The 8,768-nt window shown below is 37.2% G+C and overlaps 1 pseudogene; it reads right to left on the bottom strand.

The window, feature by feature from the left end:
- Positions 1–2,917: 2,917 nt before the first annotated feature.
- Positions 2,918–3,728, bottom strand: LOC118980117 (ATP synthase F(0) complex subunit B1, mitochondrial-like; annotated as a pseudogene).
- Between the last annotated feature and the right edge of the window lie 5,040 nt (positions 3,729–8,768).

Raw genomic sequence — 8,768 nt, 5'->3', positions numbered from 1 at the left:
TACACGCTCTCTCTGTGCTGTGTTCTGTCTTTTCACACCTTAAACCTTCTTGTTGAAGCCAGTCATTTATTTTCTTTTATTACACTGGAGAAATTGTGAACGTTTTCCAACTCTGCTGTGCATCCCTTCTCCAGGAGTCAGGAGCACTGTTAAACCATGGTGCGAAATCTCCCATGTTGGTCACTGAACAACCTGTCAAAGCATGTTCTTGCTAAGTTATAAGGATGGCTTTCTTATTTCTTATTGTTGTTCAGTTACAGTTGCCCCAGTTTTCCCCCCTTGCAAGGATGCCTTTCATACCATGACACTTTCTCCAATTCCTTACCTTATACTACCAAGAATTTGTAGATAATTTACCAGTTTAATTTTCAAGTTTCATACAATTTTAACCATTTATCTCATAAATAGGATACTATAATTATATAATGCCAAGTAGACATTTAAACTTGTAATTTCTTCTATCATGGTTTTATGACATTGTATTATTTGTCATATCAAGTACTTATACACTTTCTTCTTTATTAAAATGGAATTAATTTTAGTGCAGGATTTCTCTCCATTAGAATGGAAGACCCATGAAGGCAAACATTTTTGTCTATTTTGTGTACTGTTCTATCTCCAGTGTGTAGAACTGTATCTGAACCTGATAGGTGATATAAATAAGTATCTCTAAATGATCGAATGAATACAGAAAATAAAGGAACAGAAGAGACTCCTAAAATGTCAGGATTTGAATCATCTTCCTTTCTATTTTTTAAAATTTAAATCTTACCATATTATATTATTTCACTGTAACTTAGCAACTCCATCTATTTTTTAAAACTCAGTTTAATATAAGTTCATTGTGAGATAGTTATTTTGGTACATACAAAAAGTTGCAATCTTTCAGCAACTAGGAGAAAAAGTCCCCTCAATCTTTTAGCTTACAGATATACTAAAGGCCACAAACAGATCTTACACAAGTCTCCCAGAAATATGTAGGCAGGAACGTTAAGTTTAGTCTTAAAAATACAACTCAGCATTTATAAGCAAAAGTTCTCTCTAGAATATGGCAAATAAGTGAATAAATAAAAATATAAGATACATTAAAATAATAGAACAGGAGACATAAAAATCAAATTCTTGAAGACCATGACTCTCTGTACCAATGGAACATTAATTACATGCTACATTTCAAGGCATTGCTAAAATAGAACTTAACCAAATCCCCAAATTAACTCTTGCCATTATTATCACCATTTCATGGTATATTTTTTTCCCCCATCTAAAATTGAGAAGAGTAACTGGGAAAATGACCACTTAACCATCTCAGAGAAACCCAGCTGCTGGGAGTGCCCATTGGCTCTGGGGACTTGGATGAGACTCCCTCGCACGCAGATAATGGATGGAGAGTGGAGTCTGCAGTGGTGGGAAAGTCTGGCCCTGACACTCCCCAGTCAATTGTGCTCAGAAGAAATGCTAACATGGTTTGCCACGCTACCATGTGTTTCTTTGTTCTCCAAGAACATCCATTCTGTTCACTGCTCATGAGTGCACAGTTAATTTAATCTCATAATTAGGAGTGTCAATGAGTGAATATGGAATGCAGAATACTGAGGGTCCACATACTCTCCTTCCTAACTCTTCCTCATTTTATTTTGTTTGTTGTTTTTTTCCCCACTCTTGTAAGGATCTTATAGGATTAAACAAATGTTGGACAAGTGGCAAACATTTCATATTACCTGAAAACAAATGTGTGCTCTTAATGCTGATCGTGACAAAAGCAGAGTCCAGCAGTCCACATAACTGCCACAAAGACCTTTACAGTGGGTACAGGTCTTCATGGTTGGCTCCAGAATAGTGGTATTTTTTGGTGCGAGGTCAGACTCACTGAGGCTGAAGACTGAATTGGCAGCATGCTGTTTATTCATAATGAGCTCTGTCCTGCACCAAGTGGAACCAAGTGCAAAATATAAAAAATTGTATGTTTAATATACACAACTTGATGAGTTTAGAGGGAACACTTTTGATCCTGATTGGTAGAGATCTCGGGTTCCAGAGGCAGAGCCCCGCTGGCTTCTCACATCAGAAGAGAGGGCTGTGTATATAGAGAATAAAATAAAATAATAACCCCCCCAAGAATGTTCAAATAGTTAAAGATTATAGTTATGTGATGGCTTTGGGGTAACTGCTGAAAAAAATCACATTAAAATATTTGAGGGTATGGGAAAACGATCACTTCAACATACTAAGAGACAAAGACAAGATTCAAAAGTTTTGATATCTTGTATATCCAAGATAATATTTCAGTAAGATGTTTCCATATGTTTCTATGCATAGAGAAGTAAATAAATAAGTAACATTGGAGAAAATATTTTTAATTGGTGGTAGTCCTGGATCACAGGGAATTTCTATTCTCTTTTGTATATATCTCTGTCTCTATACTAGAGAGGGTGCGAGGAGAGAAACTGATGATTTAAGGAATTGGCTCTTGGTATTGCAGGATGATTGCGGGGGCTGACAAGTCTGGAATCCAGAAGGTCCAAGGCCAAAGAGCTGACATTGAAGTATTGAGGAGAATTCCTTCTTCTTTGGGAAACCTCATTCATTTCTCTCAAAGGCTTCAACTCATTGGATACAGCCCACCCCTATTATGGAGGACAATGTACTTTAAAAATCTAAACATCTAAAAAATACTGTCACATCAACATCTAGACATGTGCTTGACCAAACGACTGGGCCTCATAGCCTAGGCAAGGTGACAATAAAATTACATCACAGCTTTATGCAATCCCCCCTCCTTCCTTTTATTTCTAGTAACAGGCAGATTTTCCATTTAGGTATCACCTCCTCCTCGTTTAGTCCATGCACGTTGGTCACACAGCCTGGTTTCCATTTAGTCAACTGTTTCTAGCTGTCTCAATCGCGATAGGCCCATTCACAGAGCTGGCTGTGCTTGGGCCTTCTTTGCAGCTTTATATCCGCGATGCACTTGGCAAGTGTCTCCTCCTCCTCCTGCTGCGCAGAGAAGCATTATGTGCTTCTCTACCCATTTGATCATGTGGTCTGTTCCTTTTGACATATCATGATCTGCACTGACATATGACAGGTCAGGTCATTCTTTACCGGCTTGTGTACTCTAGACAGCCATTCCTTGTAAGTAACCCTCCAGGCCATAGCAGTGTTATTCCTCTGGACATCAAAAAGGTAATGGCACTTTTGAGCCAGTTCCTTCTGTGACTTCTCCAGACCAATTGCATCCTGGATGTTGTTGATGGGATCCCGTTTTGCCTCTTCTAGTTGGGCAGTTTTTTGCTCACTGAGTTTATCAGCAAATTCCTCAACAGAGGCACCATAATTTTTAATTCTAGAGATAATCAGCCCTATTGTTGATATGGCAGAGGTAGTCTCTGGAATAATCATATATATTTCTTTGGATAGAAAATATAAGAGAAACCCGGTTCTGAGCACATAGGATCCTGTTACACTGGTTTTAGTCAAAAGGAACTGGAAGAATTCCGCAGGGTTCAGCCCACGATGAACTTGCCTCTGTGTTCAGGAAGAGCTGGTACAGGGCAAGATATGGCTGCCCACTGTGAAAGATCCTTGTTGCCTGCAATACCCCTGGACCAGGGAGGGCTGCATTCTTGAGAGGAGACTGCCATGGTGGCAGAAAGTACCAACTGAGACAGCGTGGTCAGCAAGGGTCCACTAGATGATCTTGGTGTCACAGTGACCTGGATGAGAATATGAAAGGGGCAGGAGCAAGATGGTCACTAGCAAATCTTTAGGGATTACTTTTTATAATAAGGCAATGACTATATTCATTGATTCTAAGACAAACTTTTTTTTCATTTTAAAATCTCTGAAATTAGATGTCATGGCATGTCATAGTTTAATAGAACTTTCTTTTATACTGTATATAAAAATAATGGTGTATCATATTCTATAACACTTTAGGCTTGAAGAAAACATGATGTTTCAGCCTTGACTGGTGTGTTTCAGTGGGTTGGGTGTCACCCCCAAATTGAAAGCTTGCCAGTTCGATTCCCACTCAGGGCACATGCCTGGGTTGCAGGTCTGGTCCCCTGCAACTGATTGATGTTTCTCTCCCTCTCTTTTTCCCTCCTTTCACCTCTCTTAAACATAAGTAAATAAATTCTTTAAAAATATGATGTTTTAAGCTTGATAAAAGTTATTTTTAAGGAATCTTAGAAGGATATGGCATCAACTCCTGGGACTATATGGTGATCTGGATGTCCCTATATTTTTGGAATGGTCTAAGAAGAAACCAATAACTTAATACTTTAGTATACTAAGGTTTAGTATACTATTTAAAATGGATACAAACTAGATTGATATAGAACACTTAGTTCCTCACATTGGAAACGGGAGCAAATCTTTTCCTTTTAAAGAACCTGTAGATCATTGCTTGAAATGGCCTAGCAATGGAAGAGTTTTCAGTGTCTGTTTTCTCTTTCCTGGACTCTGTGGTTTTATATTACTCTGTTTCAAATGTCTTCAAAACCAACTCCCACAATTATGCAATAAAAGGTTCTTGCACATGAATATTGCATTAATAATATCATACATTATCTATATATAAAACTTTAAAAAACTTTCATTTTTAGATCTATGCAATTTGATTCCCATAATATTTATGTGTGTTAGGCAGGTTGTTATGAGCCTTTTATTGTTCAAAAGGCTTGCTGTCAAGGAGCAGTTAGTGGTGGAGGTGAGACTTCCAGTGGACTAGAAAGAAAAGGCTGATGAATGAAGTTCTAGTGCATGAAGTTATGATCTGTGTCATTAGAAAAGATGGAATACAATTGTAGAGATTTTGAATCCTGGTTCAAAGTTATAGTCATCAATTCATGACCAACTTTCTCTTCACATATATGTATTTCTGTCATTAACAATGGCAATGGTGAACTGAGGCCATTGTGATAAACTAGTTCTTTAAAAAGCCTTATTTATTTTGTGCTAATTCACATCATGCTGTAAATAATTCAACAATGAACTACCCAAGAACTAAAGGCTGAAGCACAATTGTATTCTATTAGCTTGATCTGAATTTTAAAATGGTTTAGGATATATCTCACATTTACATTCTCCTAAAGTACAATAGGCAGAAAGCAAACACAATGGATAAGGGAGTAATGATATATTATAAGATAGAAAGTAGTTAGACTGAATTTAGGGTAAAACTCCAGGTAATTACATAGTTTGTTTCACCTGCTTTATAAAGGCTCTGCTTACCTTGGGAATTACAGTCCTACCTCATTCAACTACATTGACTATGTTTGTTGTAATTACTTTTCCTCACACCCTCCTCTTCACTAGACACTGCATTTCTGGTGTTTATATAAAACAGGAATATTGAAAGCTTTTTAAAAATAGAATTTAAAAAAATTAAAAATTTCAAAACTTGCAAAAACATTTCAGAGCCTTTTAAATAAACTACAAGGCATTTTCAGAGTGCTGGCTAATAGTGTGAATTTGCCAGATAAGACAGATTTGCTAAGCTGAGCTTTTTAAGCTGAATTATTCATTTTTACTTCTGCTAATTAGACTCCAAGATGTAATATAAAGAAACAGAAAAAAATATCTTCCTTGGATCACCAGAGGAAGGAAAGAATATGAGTCATGTGCAGAGACAGGGATTTGTTTAGAGAGGAATCAGCACCATGGAGCATTAATATGCTTGTTTTAGAATAAATGACCTGTCACGGAGGGTTGGGACCCTCTGGTACTATAAAATAATAACAGTGAAAACAGAAAAGTTTTACTTTAGTATTTAGCGTGATTGAATTAAGTATTTTTAAAGAACACCTGTGGTAGAGATTAAAGGAAATTACTACTGATAATACATGAGCCAGGGTTGTTCTTGTGTTAATGTGATAACCATATTGAAACTTCTATCTAAAGTTCTATAAACACCTGAGTCTAAATAGAGGCACAGGATATCAGTTGTCAATAAAACTTAAAAAAAAATTTTATCTCTGACCACTTTCTAATTGCATATAGTCTCAAGATATAGTAAGAAAGCACAATTAATCATGGTAAGGTATTCTAAACAAATAGCAGTAAAAAGATAAATATTTTTCTGTGTACAGAAAAAGCAAAATCAGTTCTTCTGATTTCCAAAATCAGTTGGCAATTTTCACAATCACGTGTCAAGCATTAGGTTTTCTACTTACTAAAATGCATACTCTCATTTGTTATCTATTATGGGAAGCATTCTTCTGGGCACTATAGATAACAGAAGCCAAATTCTGCTGTTGCTGCCTACAGGTTGCTTAGGGACCAATATGAGAGAAGATTCCAACTCAGTTAGTTATAACACAGTGGGGCTCTTCACACCTTCATAAAGGAGAGGTGTCACTATCTTCAAAAGTGGGGCTAGTAACTCCATCATAGAATTAGGTGCTGAACAAAAACTTTACTGGCTGCTGAAAGAAAAGATGGGCTGTGAGTGGTCAGAAGAGTGAATGGGAACCCCTTAAGAAGAGCTTCCAGGTGGTCCTCCAAAATATGAAGGCTGCAAGAGACATTCAAAATGAGATCCTCTTAGGCAGGCAATGCTTCTCATTTGGAAAGAAGCTAGTCTCCACTTCCTAGCATCTCTAAGTGGCTGCAGATGTGGGATGGAGATCCCTAATAGTACTCAGTTCTAACGCTGAGTACATTTTGGCAAACATAAACTCTCTGACATGAACTCAGTCTCTTCTAGACCCTTGGGCTACATGAAGCCAATTTATAGGAGCCATTCATTGCAATTCCAGTTGATTGTCTTGGCCCAGTTGCATGGTGATAAGTGAACAGACAGTCTTTATTATGATCAGTAGAATCACCGGGGAGTCTGCAGTCTTGTCCAGCTCTGTGTCTTGATATAAAGTAGGTGGGCAGCAAGCCTGGAGGAACTTCTCTGTATGGTCCCCACAGTCTCCCTGGAACCCTCTCCTGATCATAATCCAGGTCTGAGGCTCATGCTTTTGTTATCCCACATAGGACCTTATAAAGCAGAGAGCAAATGAGTCTTGCTTAACAGGCTTTTGTAAGAGCGATAAACAAAGCTCAACCCAATTCTAAGGAAAAGCTAACATTTATTTCAGTTACCTTTCTGGGTATGAAATATTTTTTTTTAAGACAAAACCAAAACCCACACCATAATCAGTGTTTGTGCCTTGACTAACTGTTAGATGAAAACAGTCCAATAGTTAGCATATTCAGGACGAAAGAGAGCCAAACTATTCAACTAGTGAGTCTGTTACTCAGATTGGAATAAACTGATTGGAGTAAAAAAACAGTACCAATATGTTTTAATTTTCACTTGGAACCAAACACTGGGGATTATTTACATCTTCAAATAACTGAAATGGGTGGTCTCTGAATACTCTTCTGCTCCGTATGCACTGACATTATTGACATGCATTGGGTGAAACAGATGCCTTGTGGTTTCCACCACTGGGTCATGCTGGACAGGTATCACTGTCTTCTTGCTTAGAATGTGCGTATTCCTATGGCTGCACTGCCAATTTGCTATTATTAACTGTTCATTTACCTCTTTGAAGAATGTGCTTGTAGCCATAACAAAGTATGAGGAAGAGTAGAACATGACAATACACTGCTGCCTTTTTATATTCTATACATTATTTCAGTACATCTGTCATTTGGAATATGGTCTTAAAGTTTAAATATGTGTGACCTGGCATGTTATATATTCAGACCTTTAATGTTGATTTAATAAACATTTAACTATAGTTCATACAGTATCAGGCATGCATATCAGACTTTCCTATGTGTATAGCACTATATTAAAGATATAACCACATCATTCTTTTTTTCCATTGATATTTTAAAAATATACTTTACTAATTATGCTATTACAGTTGTCCCAAATTTCCCCCCTTTGCCCCCTTCTGCCTGGTGACCCCCTTCCCTCCAGTAATCCCCCCAGTTAGTTCATGTCAAGTTCTTTGGCTTCTCCATTTCCTATACTATTCTTATTACCCCCCTCTCTATTTTATACTTACCAATTATGCTTCTTAATTCCTGCACCTTTTCCCCCATTCTCTTCCTTCGACCTCCCAGCTGATAATCCTCCAAATGATCTTCGTATCTATGATTCTGTTCCTGTTTTGGTTATTTGCTTAGTTTGTTTTTTTAGATTGAGTTGTTCATAGTTGTGAATTTGTTACCATTTTAATGTTCACAGTTTTGATATTCTTTTTTTCTTAAGTCAGTTCCTTTAACATTTAATGTAATAATGGCTTTACCTTGTCTGGGAAGCACTTTATCTGCCCTTCCATTCTAAATGATAGCTTTGCTGGCTAGAGTAATCTAGGTTGTAGTCCTTGTTTTTCATCACCTTGAATACTTCTTGCCAGTCCCTTCTCATCTGCAAAGTTTCTTTTGAGAAATCAGCTGACAGTCTGATGGGAACTCCTTTGTAGGTAAATATCTGCTTTTCTTTTGCTGCTTTTGAGATTCTCTATTTTTAATCTTTGGCACTTTAATTATGATGTGTCTTGGTGTGGTCCTCTTTGAGTCCAACTTATTTAGGACTCTCTGTGCTTCCTGAACTTGTACGTCTACTTCTTTCACCAAATTAGGGGAGTTTTCTTTCATTATTTTTTCAAATAAGTTTTTAATTTCTTGCTCTTCCTCTTCTCCTTCTGGCACCCCTATGATCCAGGTGTTGGCACATTTAGAGATATCCCAGAGGTTCCTTATGCTATACTCATTTTTAAAAATTCTTTTTCCTTCTTGTTGTTCTGGTTGAATGC

The sequence above is a fragment of the Sturnira hondurensis genome, unplaced genomic scaffold (genome assembly GCF_014824575.4).
Source record: "Sturnira hondurensis isolate 20B ecotype Veracruz unplaced genomic scaffold, ASM1482457v3 Scaffold0001872, whole genome shotgun sequence".
In the NCBI taxonomy this organism is placed as follows: Eukaryota; Metazoa; Chordata; class Mammalia; order Chiroptera; family Phyllostomidae; genus Sturnira; species Sturnira hondurensis.
This window is presented reverse-complemented; position numbering and strand designations above follow the sequence as displayed.